Raw genomic sequence first — 16890 nt, 5'->3', positions numbered from 1 at the left:
TGCAGCATACCAGACATTGTTGCAAGTGGAGGGCTTAACCCAAAAGTGTCTGGTCTCTCTGAAGACTGCAATCCCTATTCAGGGGTGGACTGCAGATACTGGGAACAAACATCACTCTGGGAGTGCACAATTAATTACCTTAACAAAGTGGAAAACCTACCTGCTAGAACACAGTGTCTGCAATTCTAGCCCATGAAGTACTGAAATGCATGAGACCCTAGTTCCAGTGCCTTATGTGGAAGATTCTTTGGCCCAAATTACAACCACTAAGTGGGTTTTACCCAGCCCTAACCATTTAATTAGAGTGCCTCAGGCTATGGCCCCTTCTCCAGTTGAAATATTAAGACTAGGACAAAAGGAGACTTTGAGAATACAAGTTGAATGACTAGTTGCCCTAGAAACCAAAAGAAGAAATAAAAATAATCTATTGTTGCCTATGCCTCAAAGTGTACAGCCTGGAAAAAATGAAGTCCTTTGGCTGTGGTACTGGCCTATGCAACCTTACTGGTTGGGAATCTTAAGGCCCTGAGGAATAGGAGTTACAAAAAAAGACCACATTTCATACAAAAATGCCAGTAAAAATGTTTATTAATAATCTAGAGCCTCCTATTCCCACTGGGCTCTATGTGTGTCTATGTGTACTATCCTTATGCCTAAACTAATTTTTTTTTTCAGATTATTTTATTTTGTTTTATTTTTCAAAAAGTTTTTAGGTTATACAAATGTCACATAAAAATATAGGGGATTCACATATGCCTCTCTCCCCACACTTCCAACATTTTCTCACATTAACAACATCCTTCATTAGTGAGTTACATTCATTGCAGTTGATGAACATATTTTGGGCATTGCCACTAAGCATGGATTAAAGTTTACATTGTAGTTTACACTCTCTCCCACACAATTCTGTAATTTATGTCAAGATTTATAATGCCCTGTATGTGTCATTGCAATATTATTCAGGGCAATTCCAAAGTCCCGTAAATGCCCCCATATTACACCTGTTTTTCCCTCTCCCTACCCTCAGAACCTGGCCACTGTGTCCACCTCAATGATACAATTTCTACCTTTGCTAGAATCACATTAAGTATATAGTAGAATACCAGTTAGTTTACTTTAGTCCATAGTTCATTCCCCAATACTGAGGATTCTGGCATGGTGATGTCCACTCCACCTCTAACTGAGAGAGCAATGTGTTTGCATAGGACTTGTGGATGTGACTTTCCTACTTGCAGTTGTAGACTCTCTCAGTTCCTTGGTATGGTAGTTTTCCATCATCACCTCCATGTTAATTGTCCTGGGTGAAACTGATGACCTGGAGAGTAGGTATTGCAACTCAGTTGAAATTCAGGGTCCAGCTGGCTCATGGCCAGCACAAAGAGTTAAGTCTCTTGGATGTACACCTATCAACTCTAGTACTAATTTTAGGTTCAAATAGAAGGACAGAAGAGTCCTCTGTAGGGAAACCATAACTGAGTCCAACTCTGTCACTCTGGGGAGCATAAATTCCAAAATAGGGCCTTCTGAGAAGGCACCAAACTCCTGAGCTATCTACCCTGACTCTAGTGTCTGGATGTCTCCAGAGCCCTCAAGAGTCCTGCTATCTGGGGTAGTAGCGTTGTTTGTCAATGAGATCCTGCTGAGATGTGCATAAACATACCATCTGGAGTGACCTCCTGATTTGCTTTGAAGTCTCTTAGTCATATAAACTCATTTTTCTTTACCTTTTACCCCTTTTGATCAAGGTCTTTTTACAGTTGCACTGCTAGTTGGTGCTTGGTAGTAATCCCTCTGTGCCAGGGAGGCTCATCCCTGGGAGTCATGTCCTATGCTTGGGGAAAAGTAATGTATTTAGAGAAAGGCCACATTTGAGCAACAAGGAGGATCCCAGGAGGTAACTCTTGGTGACTGTATAATACTAACGTAAGTTTCAATTTTAAGAGTAAAGGTTCATACACATAGTCATCAATATCAAGTGCCCATCAATGGATCATTCTTCCTTCACTAGTCATTGCTCCTGTATTTGGTGGATTCTTGTTGATCCATTAGAGAATATGGCAGAGCTCCTCAGGATGGGAATTTGATATTCTTTCAGTTATTGTGTGCATCTCCACCCACTGTGACAATGTTCCATGAATATTTCAATATAGATTTATATGCCTTACATGTATGTCTAGGTGACTGTCCTCCCATATAAATCCCTTCACTGACATCCCACACCAATGATCCTCCCCTGCCACAGTTGTAACAGATCCAAAATTTCTTCACAGTGACAGGCAATAAAAAACTAAATACAGTTATTAATAAAATGAAATAATGATAGGTTTTAAAATGTGAAATAAAAATAAAAAATAAAAAAACAAAAATGTGAGATAATAAAAAATAATGAAAAAATATTAAATATTTTTGTATTTTGCTTTTCATCACTGTGAGATCTTTTGTCCCATATGTGCAGTGATATTTTCTTCTGTTTATTCCACTAGTGTCTATCTTTTTTCTTTTAATGTCACCATAAAAAATGCAAAGAATTTAGAATTGAAATATACATTGCATTGGAAGTCTTCTCATAAAATTCCCCTACATAGTACTTTGTTATCTGTTAGTGAAAAAGTTGCTTATATACTGTTAAACCAGCATGATATGTCCCTTATTTTTCCCAATAAATTGCTTTCTTTACTGCATTGGGCCTTGGTAGTAACCCATGCCCACAATTGTAGTGAATATTGGGTTTGCACAGAACTCCCAACCTTGGATGCTACTGGCCTTCCCTGGACTGTAATTCCTGCAAGTTGGATGGCGTAGAACATCTGCTAGCATGGCCCATTATGACTTACAGAGAAGTTTGGAATAAGAAGTTTTCCTTTAACCAAAATCTACTGGCCATCTTTCAATGATCGTCTTAATCATATATATTTTCCCTTGTAAAGGAACAGGTCAATAAACCTGAGCCTTTATTAGGATATATTGCATATTATAGTTTAGGGTGGCTGACAGCTGAATCTGTCATCCTAGTTCATATCATCCCTGTCTGCATGAAATGACAAGAGGGAATCAGTGAGATTCTGTGGTTACCCCCTCAGTTGTGTAATTTTACTGCTAAACTAAGAAATGAGAATCTTTTCCAAGTCAGGCCTACCACTTGTTAACTAGTGAGTCTAAAGGAAGGCTGTGGGATTGCAGGCATATTATTCCTGTAATTAGACTGGATGATGCCATGGGGACAGCTATATGTCCCCACCATTTTATATGACTCATTAACCCATAGTCCCAGAAATTGAGAGACAGTCAAGGATAGATCTTGAGAAAGCACACCTCACCTTGGTGATGCTATCCATTACATTTTTTTTTTTTTTCCTACCAGCTGGTGCTGGAATTGCCAGTGAAAAACACATTACTGCTTTAGGCAATCACACTACTCAAGCCCTTAATGATTCCAAGGTAGTGGTTTCCTTATCAAATGAAGAAATCACCCAATTATATAAAGAGGTTTATAGAATAGAATGGCTTTAGAGATTCTTACTGTGACACAAGGTGGAACCTGTGCCATCATTAATGTTCAATATTGTGTATATATTCCTGATCACTCTCATAATATTTCAGAAGCTTTAAATCATACACAAGAACACATACAACACATTGATAGATAACTATTAAGCATCTATCTAATTGATTTAATTCCCTCTCTTGGCCCTAGTGACATGTTTTTATAGATTTACTAGCTTTTATAGCAGGGTTGCTGTTATTCTACTGTCTATTATATTATTGCTGTGAAATATGGATGCAATGCATGTTCTATGATCAATGTAGGCTGCTACATGGAAGTGGACTGTGGGGACCCAGGGCCTGTGCTGTCCTTCCTTAAATGAAACACAGCCTGTAACATATAGTTACCTGCATAACCTGGGCAAAAGTTAAAAATTAACAAACTTCCCCAGAGGGAAAAGAATGTACAAATGGTATGTACAAGCAATACTTTCTCAAGACTCTATACTCCCTTCCTGTGTTAACATTACCAGACTCTATTTGTGCATTAGCAGAAACTCTATTCTCATACCCTATGGAAAGTATTTGTTCTGAAACCCTTTATATCGTCCCTCATTTTCTTACCTCTATGTGGAGTGCTATCTTCATTCTCTGGACCACCACCTTCAGAGACCTTCTCTTGTTCGTAAGTTCCAATAAAGTCCATGCCTAACTCAGTACTGAATGCATTCTTTGGTTTTGTGGTTGTTCCAACCTCATGACTTCCAGGAGTTGGGTTGGAACAGTGTGTAATTTTCTTTTCTTTTCTTTTTTGCAGTATCTCTGTCTGGTTTGGTATTAGGGTGATGTTGGCTTCTTAGAATAAGTCTGGAAGCATTCCCTCCTGCTTAATTGTTTGGAAGAGTTTGAACAAGGTTGGTTTGAGATATGTTTGAATGATTGGTAGAATTCACCTATGAAACCATTTGGATCAGGTTTTTCAGTTTTTGGTGGTTTTTGATAAATATTGCTTGTTTGTTTGATAAATATTGATTGGTTTGTTGAGTCTTCTTCTTCTAAGTTCAGTGTAGTTTGTTCGTGTCTTTCTAAGAATTTGTCCATTTCATCTACCTTCTATAGATGGCTGGTGTACAGTTGTTCATAGAATCCTCTTACAATCTTTTTTATTTCTGCAGGATCAGTGGTACTCTACATCCTCTCTTAGCTGATTTTATTTATTTGCAATTTCTTTCTTTTTTTCCTTTGTCAGTCTAGATAAGGGTTTGTCAATTTGATCTTCTCTAAGTACCAACTTTTGTTTTTGTTGATTCTATTTTTTTGTTCCCAATTTTATTTTTCCTCTAATCCTTGTTATTTCTTTCCTTCTGCTTGCTTTGAGATCATTATTTAATCAAGTAAAAGTAAAACCTCTCAATCCAATACACTCTAATAAGACCAGAGGAAAAGACTCATTTACAACATAATCCAATGTTTCTTTTTGGAATTCATGAACCATATCAAACTGCTACAGTTTCTCTTACTAATAATTTTCATTTCTATATTTTCTCCAAATCTCTTTCCCTTGTGTTTTCCTTTCAGACTGCAGCAGTATTTTGGTAACTAACTCTTTTAGTGTTTGCTTTGTCTATGAAGACTTTAAACTCATCCTCATTTTTTTTAGGAGGTACTGGGGATTGAACCTAGAACCTCATACTTGGAATACAAGTTCTCAACCACTGATCTACATCTGCTCCCCAGTTAGAAGTGTTTTTTGTGTGTTTTGGAGTTACTGGGGATCAAACCTGGAACCTTGTACATGGGAAGCAGGTTCTCAACCACTTGAGCTACATATGCTTCCTCACCCTCTTTTTTGAAGGACATTTTTTTTTCCAGATAAGGATTCTGTTCCAATACCTTAAACAGTTTCTCTGTTCCAATACCTTAAATATGTCATACCACTGTCTTCTTGACCCCATAGTTTCTTAAGAGAGTTTTGTATTTAGTCTAATTGAGCTTCCTTTGTATGAGATGCATTGCTTTTCCCTTGCTGCTTTGAGAGTCCTCTCTTTATCCCTGGCATTTGATATTCTGAATAGTAGGTGTTTCAGAGTAAGGTTCTTTGGATTTTTTCTTTTGGGCTATGTTGTCCTCCTTTCTTATTGGTATTTATGTCTTTCATAAGGGTTGGGAAATTTTCAGTCATTATATCCTCAATTATTTTTTTCTACCCCTTTTCTGTTCTTTTCTCCTTATGGGACACCTATAAAATGTATATTTGCACATTTTGCATTTTTCTCCAATTCCCAAGGACAATGTTTATTTTTTCCATTGTTTTCTCTTTCTAATTTCCTATCTTTTCAAGTTCACATGCTCTGTCTTTAATTCATTAATTCTGTGCTCAGCCAGTTCAAATCTACTGTTTTATGCCTGTAAATTATTGTATTTTTAATCATATCCAATGTGTCACTTGTTTTCATAAGCTCTGTTACTTTTCTTTGCAGACTTTCAAAAAAATTTTTGCATTCACCTGCTGTCTTCTCAATAAACTTTTATTTTTAGTCCTCTTGTCTCCAACTCTGTGGATTGATTTAGGATATTTATGAGGACATCATTGATTAGTTGTCTTAAATCCTGTGTCACATCAGTATTTTTGATTTATTCCTTTGACTGGGCCATATTTTCCTTTTTCTTAGTATGGCTTGTAATTTTTGCTACTGTTTAGGCATCTGATTGTTTTGGTGAATTTACACCAATAGTAAATTTCTCTCTTTGGCTAGGGGTTTTCTTTCACATATCTTCTTTGATTTTAACTGCAACTTATTTAAATCTTAAAATATTCCCAGCTTAAGTTTCCAAAACAGGGCCAGGGATCCAGTAATAGAGCAAAAACCTGATCAAAGGGTACTTGTGACATGAGACTCCAAAATGTTTTTTACTTCTTGCAGATTCCTGGCCTGCCAGAGGATGGCACTTTTGGTGAATTTTTCCACTAAGGTGTTTCTTTCAACCTCCACTTGCTAGCCTGACTAAAGCAGAGACTCAAAGCAGTATCTGCTGGCCAAACTTACCTAAAAGAAACTGGTCTCTGCCTTCTACTACAACCACCTTGTTTCCACAAAGACAGACATTTCCTTTCTCAGTTGGCCACAGTGAACCACAGGTTTTACTGAAGCACTTTGCCCTGAGTGTCTGGGATGGGTGTTTTCTAGGCTGAAGGGTTGATTAACTCATGGTATTAATTTTGGCCTCTTCACCTTGTTCACTCTCCCTTTTGGATGGTGTACATCATTCTCCTGGTCTGCAGATCCTGAAAGCAGTTCCCTTGGACAGCTTTTTGCTCTTCCTCCTTTGTTTTTGTAAGAAATTTGAACCCCGCTGTCCTACTCTGATTCCCTCTTCCAAGATCCATGGTTTAAATTTAACATCCTAAATATATGACAATCACATGTAATTTGATACCAATTTGATTTCAGTATCACACACATACACATTTTCTATATCCATCCATTCGCCCACCATTTTTTAAACTTTTTGCCACGTATAACTGTACATTTTATGTCCCAAATATAGAATTATCATTACTTTTTATGCATTTCAACTTAGAACCTCTATGCAGTAAGAAATGGGGCTGACCCTCACGCTGCTCATCTTGGTGGACCTGGCCTGGTGACTGTGCATCAACTTCCATTACCTCTACATGATGGCTTTCTGCCAAGAAGTTCGCTTGCAGGTTCATATGAAGAGCCACTTGAGTGCCTTCCTGCTTGGCCAAAGTGTTTGCTCATGTGGGCGAGGCTCTGGAAGAGGACTGGCTGGAAAGGAGCCTAGGGCCATGGACAGCCACAGAGAACCATAACCCTGGCTATCAGAACTGCCTTGCCCTGAAAAAACAAATTTGCTAAAGTTAGAAATGGGAATTTCTGCAGCGGAACTTTAAAGTACTTCCCTTGAGGGGCTGAGTTGGAACTGTCTGGCTTACATCCCATCGTTTCTGCAAAAGTGTATGTTTATCCTGGAGAACTCCTTAATGATGAGACAAAATATATTTTCTTTGTCACTTTAAAGCCCATGTTTTCAGAGCAAACAATAGAATACAAGAAAATGTTTTCACGGGTTAAAAGTGCATCGGATGATCTGCAGGCGACACTGGGATTACTGGGTCCACAAGCTCCTGCGTTAGTAAATCTCTTATGCCATAGTTAGGTCTCAGGCAGAACAATGAAAAGAGTGAGGTTACTCTTAAAGTTGTCTTAGAATGATTTATTTCACATAGATGCAAACAGTGCGACCATTAAATTCTTGCTGTGGTTTGTAGGACTTGATGAACTTAGAGTAAGTGCAATTTAAATCCTTAACAAGCTGCATGATTTGGATGGGTACTTTCTGAGCTTGTTTTGATTTGAACTTGAAAAATCCAGAATTGGAAAAGCATTTCAGAAGCATTGTGACATACACTATTTACATATCAGTTTGGGACCCTGAAGCAGTTTGATATTGTTTATGAATTCCAAAAATAGATATTGCATTATGTTTGTAAACTGGCCTATTCCTCTGGGCTATTAGATTGGATTGGATTCAGAGGTTTCACTTTTACTTGATTGGTCCATCTCCGTAGGACTTCGAGTCCCTACCCCCTTTTCTCACAGAGAAAAGGAAATGACAGAAGAGAAAGTAGAGTTTTAATGCTGAGCCCTGGGAAGTAAATACACAGAGAAACAGATACATGAGAAAGGAGAGAAAGCTTCATTATACACAACAGAGGCCCGGGGAAGAGAGCCGAGCCATTTGCCTGTTAAAATACAGCTGACTGTTGTGGAGAGAACAGAGCAGCTGAGCTTGTGGAAGAACAAGCCCCAGGAGAAAGAAGAAACTTATCCCAGAATACAGCTGATACTGGAAGAAGCTGGGACCTCAGGGCCTTGAGAGGAAAAGGAAGTCTGAACCCTTGCAGGCATTGGCAACTATCTTGCTCCAACACATGGCAACAGACTCTGGTGAGGGAAGTAACATACACTTATGGCCTGGTAACTAAGCTTCTGCCCCAAATAAATACCCTTAATAAAAGCCAATGGATTTCTGGCATTTTGCATCAACACCCTTTTGACCACTAATACAGACCCTGTTTAACAAAATTCCTCACATATCTTCCTTCCCCATTCTAAAGGACTCCAGTCCAGGTTGCTTTTCATTGAATGGAGGTGCAGATTTGTAAAACCACTCTCTTCTCTTCTGTAAACCTTGCTGAGTTCATGGAAAGCTTACCATTTCTGCATTTAATAAAATAATTTTTGTCTGTAGGAACATTTGTGATTTCTTTTCTCATATCTCTTTCAGTCCACTTGAAATGAAATTTAAAAGGAGGCCCAGGGGTGAAAGTTGCAATATTAAACTTTAGAATGATCCTTTCTCCAGTTAGAAACCCTAGCGGTGTTACTGTAAAATAAAAACAAGCTTGAAAATATTTGATGTAATATAGTTACAGAGAGGCAGCTCAATTATTTCTATTACAGAAAGTTCCCACTTTCTGGGGATTGAGATATCTTTTACTCTAAGATTTTTTTTTGTGTGTGTAGTAACTCCTCTTGATAACTTTGATAAACATCATTTAAGGGTCATACTTGTGTGTAAGTTGTTAAGGAATCCAAAACTAAGACTTTAAAAACTATTTTTGGCATTATCAGTTACATATATCCATTTTTATTGTATGCTTACCTACTATGCTGTGTGCTATTTTAGTGTTTTGGGAAACTGAAAAATAAAATCTCTTCTTTAGCTAATAAAAGTCTAATTTAAAAATAAAAGAGACCAACACGTATCACTAGGTCTTGAAGGTATTTCCCTACATTTCTCTCTAGAAGCTCTATGGCTCCAACTTTTATATTTAGGTCTTTGATCCATTTCTATTTAATTTTTGTGTAAGCTGTGAGACAGAGGTCTTCTTTCTTTCTTTTGACTATGGATATCCATTTTTCCAGTGCCGCTTTTTAAATAGACTCTTCTGCTCCAGCTCTGTAGTTTTGACAGCCCTGTCAAAAAACACCTGACAAAAATGTGAGGGTCTGTTTCTGAACCATAAATTCAGTTCCATTGGGCCTGTATTTCAATCTTCATGCCAGTAAAATGTTGCTTTTACCACTGTAGCAAGGTAACATGATTTAAAATCCAGAAGTGAGAGTCTTCTAATTTTGTGCTTCATTTTTAAGGGACTTCTGGCTTTTTTTGGGCCCCCTTAACCTTCCAAATTAATTTGGTAATTGTGTTTTCCATTCCAAAAAATGCTGGTGGAAATTTTATTGGGATTTTATTGATTCCTTATATCAGTTTTGGTATAATTGACATCTTAATGGTATTTAAGCACAGAATGTTTTTCCATTTATTTAGGTCTTTTTAAAAATGTCTTTTAGCAATGCATTGTAGTTTCTGAATACCAGGACTTTACATCCTTGATTAAGTTTATTCCTAAATATTTGTTATTTAAGTTGTCATTGTAAATGAATTTTTTCCTGACTTCATCTTCAGACTGCACATTAGTAGTGTATAGATATAGTACTCATTCTTGTGTATTAATCTTATCTCCTGACACTCTGCTGAAATAGTATATTTTCTCTAGCAGCTTTGATATAGACTTTCTATGTATGGGTACATATCATCTGTGAATACTGAAAGTTTTACTTCTTCCTTTCTGATTTGGATGTCTTTTATTTCTTTTTCTTGGCTGATAGCTCTATCTGGAACATCTAGCACCATATTGAACAACAGTGGTAATAGTGGGCATTTTTGTCTTGTTCCCAATCTCAGTGTGAAGGCTTTCAGTCCTTCACCATTGATTACATTTGTTAGCTGTGGATTTTTCATATATGGCCTTTATCATATTTAGAAAGTTTCCATCAATTATTATCTTCTGTAGTGTATTTATAAAGAAAGGATACTGTATTTTGTCAAATTCCTTTTCTGTGTCAATCAACAGGATCACTTTATTTTTCCTCCTTGATTTATTAATGTGGTGTATAATGCTGATCGATTTTCTTGGATTGAGCCATCCTTGCATGTCTAGCATAAAACCCAATTGTTCATGATGAATTATCCTTCTAATGTGTTGTTGGATTTGACTAGCCAGTATTTTGCTGAGGATTTGTGCATCTGTATTCATTTGGAAAATGCTTGTAATAATTTTTTTTTTCAAAATATCTTCATCTGGCATTAGTACTAGTGTGATACTGGCTTAATAGATTGATTTTGGTAGCATTCCTTCTTGTAAACTTTTTGGAAGTGTTTAAATAGGATTGATATTAAATCTTCTTTGAATGCTAGGTAGAACTCACCTGTGAAACCAAATGGACCTGGGCTTTTCATTTTAGGGAGTTGTTTGATGACTCTGTTTCAATCTATTTACTCGTGATTGGTTTGTTGAGGTCTTCTATTTCTTCTAGGGTCAGAGTATGTTTAATGCACATTCCAAGGAATTTTTCAATTATATCTGCATTGCATAGTTTGTTAGGGTACAGTTGTTCATAGTATCCACTTATGGTCTCTTATTTTCTATGGGGTCAGTAGTAATGTTCCCATTTTCATTGTGGTTTTATTTATTTATACCTTCTCTCTCTCTCTTTTTCTTTCTTTGTCACTTTAGCTAAGGTTGTGTTGATTTTGTTAATATTCTTGAAGAATCAACTTTCAGTTTTGTTAATAATCGGTTTTGTTTTTTTGTTGTCGTTGTTCCCAATTTTACTTATATCTACTTTGCATTTTTTTCCATTCCTTCTTTTTCTATTGGGAGTGGTTTGCTCTTTTGTCTTTTTTCTAGTTCTGTCAGCTGTGTAGTGAGGTCATTGATTTTTCCTGTTTTATCATTTTTAATGTAAGTATTGAGAACTATAAATTTCCTCTCACCTCTTCCTTCATTGCATCCTGTAGGTTCTGATATGTTGTATTCTCACTTTCATTCTTCTCAAGATATTTATTGATTCTGTAAATTTCTTTTTTGATCCACTTATCATCTAAGAGTGTGTTGTTTATTCTCCATATAATGGTGAATTTTCACTTTTTCTGTTTGTTGTTGATTTCCAACTTTAATCTATTATGATCAGAGAAAGTCCTTTGTATAATTTTGATCTTGTTATTATGATTTGTTTTGTGGCCAAACATGTGTCTATCCTGGAGAAAGATCCATGAGAACTAGAGAAGAATGTATTTCCTGCAGGTTGGAGTGCAATATTCTGTATATGTGTCTTAGGATTAGTCCACTTATCATATTATTCAAGCTCTCTGTTTCTTTATTGATCCTCTGCCCAGATGGTCTATTCAGTGATGAGAGTGTTGTATTGAAGTCCCAACTATTATTGTAGAGACTTCTATTTCATCCTTCAGTTTTGCCAGTGTTTGTGGTTATGCAATTTGGGGCATCCTGGCTAGGTGCATATACATTCATGTTTGTTATTTGTTCCTGGCAAATTACCCCTCTTGCAGTTTTGCTGGATAAAAGATTTGTGGCTGGAAGTTTTTCTCTTGCAGTATTTTGTATATATCATTTCACTGCCTTCTTGCCTCCATGGCTTCTGATGGAAAATCAGCACTTATTCTTATTGGGTATCACTTGTATGTGATGCATTGCTTTTCTTTTGCTGCTCTCAGAAGTCTCTCTATATTTGGCATTTGACATTCTGATTAATATGTGACTTTAAGTAGTTCTATTTGTGTTTATTCAGATGAGAGTGCACTGTGCTTCTAGGAAACAGGTATGTAAGTCCTTCACTTGGGTTGTGAAATATTCTACCATTATTTCTTCAAATATTCCTTCTTCCCTTTTTCCCTTCTCTTCTCCTTCTGGGAGACCCATGACACATAAGTTTGCACATCTGGTGCCATCATTTATTTCCCTGAAACCCTGGACATTTTTTCCGTTTTTTCTTTTTCTGTTCTTTTGTATGTTTGTTTACAGAGGCCATGTCTTCAAACTCACAAATCCTTTCTTCTACCTTTTCAAATCTGTTATAAGCCTCCAATGTATTTTAAATTTCTCTTATTGTGCCTTTCATTCCCATCAGATCTGTTATTTTCCTACATATACTTTCAAATCCTTTGTGCTTACCGAGTGCCTTCTTAATATCTGACCTCTTTATGAAATAATCAGATTTATTAAGTAGTGTTGTTTGAACATGTATGATTAGTTTTGTCAACTCCTTTATGCAATCTGTAGGCATCTTCTTTTTTTGAGCCATATCTTCCTGTTTGTTGGTATGGGTTGTAAGTTTTTTATTGGTGCCTTGGCATCTGGCTTACTAGATGTATTTATTCTGGATAGAGTTTCTCTCTTTAGTTTAGGGCTTTCTTGCCCTTTCTCCTTTGCTGATTGTGAAGTAGGAGCCAGGGAAGTTTCTCCCACTTTTCTCCCCCATTTTGAGTAGGGATGGAGCTATAGCTGTGAACAGCAATCAAAGCTGTGCATGCCAAGGGCATTTGCAGATGCCTGAAAGGACTGAGGTAGCTTCATGTTCCTTCCTCCCCTGTCTGCAAGTGTGGGCATGCAAACTAAGCTGTGCAGGTCAAAACTGACCATAGTAACCCAGACGGGCTGACATAGTACATGTCCCCCCCTCCCCTGACACAGGTGGGGATGGAAACTCCAGATTGCCCAATAATCCATTTTGTGTTGACCAACAGTACCTGCAGTTATCTTGAGAGTCTGAGGGAGTACTGCCCTTCTACCCTTTAAGAGGTAGGTATGGAAACATGGGCACCCAACACACCAAACCATGCCAACTGAAAGATTGGTAGTTGTCCTGAGAGGCTAAGGAAGCACAGCTGCCCTCTTATCCTATTGGGGTGGGGTGGGGTGTGAGAATGCAGTCATAGACACTCAGCAAACCCATCCATGTGTGCAGAAAATGCCTGCAGTTGTCCAGAGAGACTGAGGAATCATACTTCCACTTCTCTCCTTTGGGAAGGGCAGGGATGGAGCCACAAATGTCATCATATCCAGTATGCTGGTTGGAAGCACTTGCAGTTGCCCAGAAAGTCTGTGCAGGTCCCTGCAGCTTCCTCCCTGTGGGAGGTGAGGTTAGCGCCTGGACTATGGCTGAAACTTGATCTAGGTGGAAAGAAGACGGTCTCTACCATCACTTTGATTTTCAGTCAGGCTTGCTTCTCCTTAAACTGGGGGCAGAGTTAAAATAGTGGCTATCAGCTTCTTTCTGACTTGGATAGGTTTAAACATTAGCTGTATTTAGGATTGTACTTTAGCCAGCTGAATTTACTAATCAGTAGCAAAAGTCAGTGCCCAAACGTGTCATCCTCCCTGTTTTTTGGGAAATGGAGTTTATAGCTCCAGCCAAAAAGAGTTCCTGAGGTGGATTGGGCTGCTAGTGGAGGATGGCACCAGCTTCCAAGGTCTGGAGTGCTGTACTTATGCATCTTCACTGCAGATCAGCAGTCTCCTCCTTCCATTCTTTCAAGGATCTTGCAGGATGCTCTTCTGGTTTCCTGGGACCCCTAGACAGCTGTGCTGAGTTCTGGTTGATTACTAACTGCCAAGTAGGATGAGCTAACTCTTGGGTCTCCTTACTCTTCCACCATCCTAGTATTTTGCTGAATTTTATCTCTTTTCATCTACATGTTCTACTATCTGTGTGATTTCAGATGTACTGCCTTCAACTTCACTAATTCTTTCCTCTGTCTGTTCAAATCTGCTGTTTGTGCTTGCAGCACAATTTTTATTTCTTGCATTTTGCCATTATCGCCATTATAACTGTTATCTTTTTATATTTTTTACAATTCCTTCATATGTTTCCCCAGTGTCTTCTTTTTTTTTAAAGATTTATTTATTTATTCCACCCTCGAGTTGTCTGTTCTCTGTGTCTATTTGCTGCATCTTCTTTGTCCGCTTCTGTTGTCAGCGGCATGGGAATCTGTGTTTCTTTTTTTGTTGTGTCATCTTGTTATGTCAGTTCTCCGTGTGTGTGGCACCATTCCTGGGTAGGCTGCACTTTCTTTCGTGCTGGGCGTCTCTCCTTATGGGGCGCACTGCTTGCACGTGGGGCTCCCCTATGCGTAGGACACCCCTGCATGGCACAGCCATCCTTGCGCGCATCAGCACCGTGCACGGGCCAGCTCCACATGGGTCAAGGAGATCAGGGGTTTGAACTGTGGACCTCCCATGTGGTAGATGGATGCCCTAACCCCTGGGCCAAGTCTGCCACCTTTAATTCATTTTTGAAAAGTCTCAGCACATATAAAATTCAGGTTGGCATTTGTGTTCTTTCAGATGTTTACAGGATTCAACCTACTGCCTTTTTGTTTCCATGGTCTCATATGAGAAATCAGCATTCAATCTAAGTGAGAGCTTTTTGTACATATCACATTGCTTTTGTATTGCAGCTTTCAGAACTTTTGTCTTGTCCTTTAGTATTTGATAGTGTGTTCAAGAAATGATGGATTGTCTTTATTCATGTTTATCCTGTATTGTGTTCCTTGAATTCTTACGTGGATTATTTATGTCCTTTGCTAAGTTTGGGAAGTTCTTTGTAATTAATTATTTGAATATTACTTAGCCCCTTTCTCCCTTCTCCTTCTGGGCACCTATAAAGCATATAGTGGAATGCTAATTGGCGTCCCACAGGTCTCTTAGGCTATTTTTATTTTTTTTATATGATTTTTTTCTTTCTGCTCCTTACCCTACTCATGTCAATTGCCTTATATTTGGATTACTGATTTTTCATCTGCCAGCTCCAATATGCTACTGAAAGTGACCCAGGAATTTTTCATTTCAGTTATTCTGGTGTTCAATTCCATTAGTTTTGTTTATTTCCTTTTTAAACTTTTATTTCTTTCTGAAAATTCTTACATTGGTAATTAATTATTTACCTGATATCCTTTAATTCTTTGCATTTTCTCTCATGTCTTTGTGCAATTGTAAGATCATTTTTAAAACCAGTTTTGGTATGTCCACATTCTAGTCCTCTTCATTGCTATTCTAAGGATTTTTATCATCTTTCTTTGAAAGGGTCATCATTTCCTGTCATTTTGTTTGTCGTGTACTCTTTTATTGCACAGTCAACATTTTAATATTTTAAAATGTTAATCTACATTTTATTCCCTGAGACATCTGTTTCTTGATTTTATATCCAGCTGTTGATAAGAAAGAGATTTGCTTGAGCTCCAATACTCCTATCAAGAAGGACTAACCAAAGCATTTACTGAATGCAGGGAGATCCCTGCTATTTCTGTGCCTGTGTCTTGTCTTTGGTATTTATTTGTTAGTTATTTTTTGATCCCTTATTTATGGGATTTTGAATGCCCCCTCTATATCAAAGGCTATAGAATCTCGCTCTCAGGTATTTAAATCAGGGAAGAGTTTGCCCCAGACTGTGTGCCTCTATATTTTCTTACACTCCCATTTTTACCTCAAGCTGTTTTTTCCTGCATCGACAATTCTGGAAGGAGGTATGCTGGAAAGGAATTTTCCAGGTCAGTCTTTCTGAGACAAAATCAGTCCAGGGACCTAGGAAGGGGATTTCTGATTGGCTACAAGGTGTCTTTGGAAGGAGATCAGGAGAGGTATAAGAACCTTCTTCCTTGAGTCCTAAAAGCTGAGCTCTCTTTACTTACCCAGAAAACTCTACCATGGAACTTTGACCCTTGAAGCCCTGAGGAGAGTCTTTAATCTCCTCAACCACTGCCTTTGTCCAACGTATTGCCTTCCAGTGACCTGGTATTGCTAATCAAAAGCCATGATCAGCGATCTGCCATGGCCCATCTGCTCTCGGGGAACAGGATTTTTTAGTCTCTTCCTGTTGCAAATTATCTAGCCAGGGCCTGGACCCCATGGTGGCCTGCCATGAGAGTGGAGCCTGGGTGCCAGTAACTGCCATGTGGAGAGATTATTGGTCTTTACCATAATTGACTAGGCTCTTCCTTTCACTCTTCCTTGGATGCTGTAAGTGTTCCACTGGCCACTGCCATTTCAAAATAGTTTCAGACAGTTCCTTCCTGTTTAGTAGTTATTTTGTTGGAAGGATTAATCCTGGCACTTCTTATTCTCTCATCTTCCCTCAGTTCCTCACAGTCCCAATACATTCTTTTAATGCATTTAGTATTTTGTTTATTAGTTAAGCTCTTATGCAATTTGCAATACTTTTTAATATTTTATTTATATATTTTTTAATACTTTAATATTTTAAACTGGAATTCTTTTTCCAACCCACCTTGATCTGTGATATCAGATTTCTCATAATGCCAAAGCATTGTTTCTATGTGGGTTTGCTTATGAACAAAAGAAGTGCACTTAAAGATATGTTTCTCTATTCACATACCTGTGACGTTATCTTTTAAATATATTATGAGATCACGGAACTAAGCAAGTTATTGAATGACTTATTGTAAATGGGGAAATATTTGGAAAAGATATATGAATAATGCATCAAAATTCCTAAA

Source organism: Dasypus novemcinctus, chromosome 1, assembly GCF_030445035.2.
Source record: "Dasypus novemcinctus isolate mDasNov1 chromosome 1, mDasNov1.1.hap2, whole genome shotgun sequence".
NCBI classification, from domain to species: domain Eukaryota; kingdom Metazoa; phylum Chordata; class Mammalia; order Cingulata; family Dasypodidae; genus Dasypus; species Dasypus novemcinctus.
Note: the sequence above shows the minus strand (reverse complement) of the source record.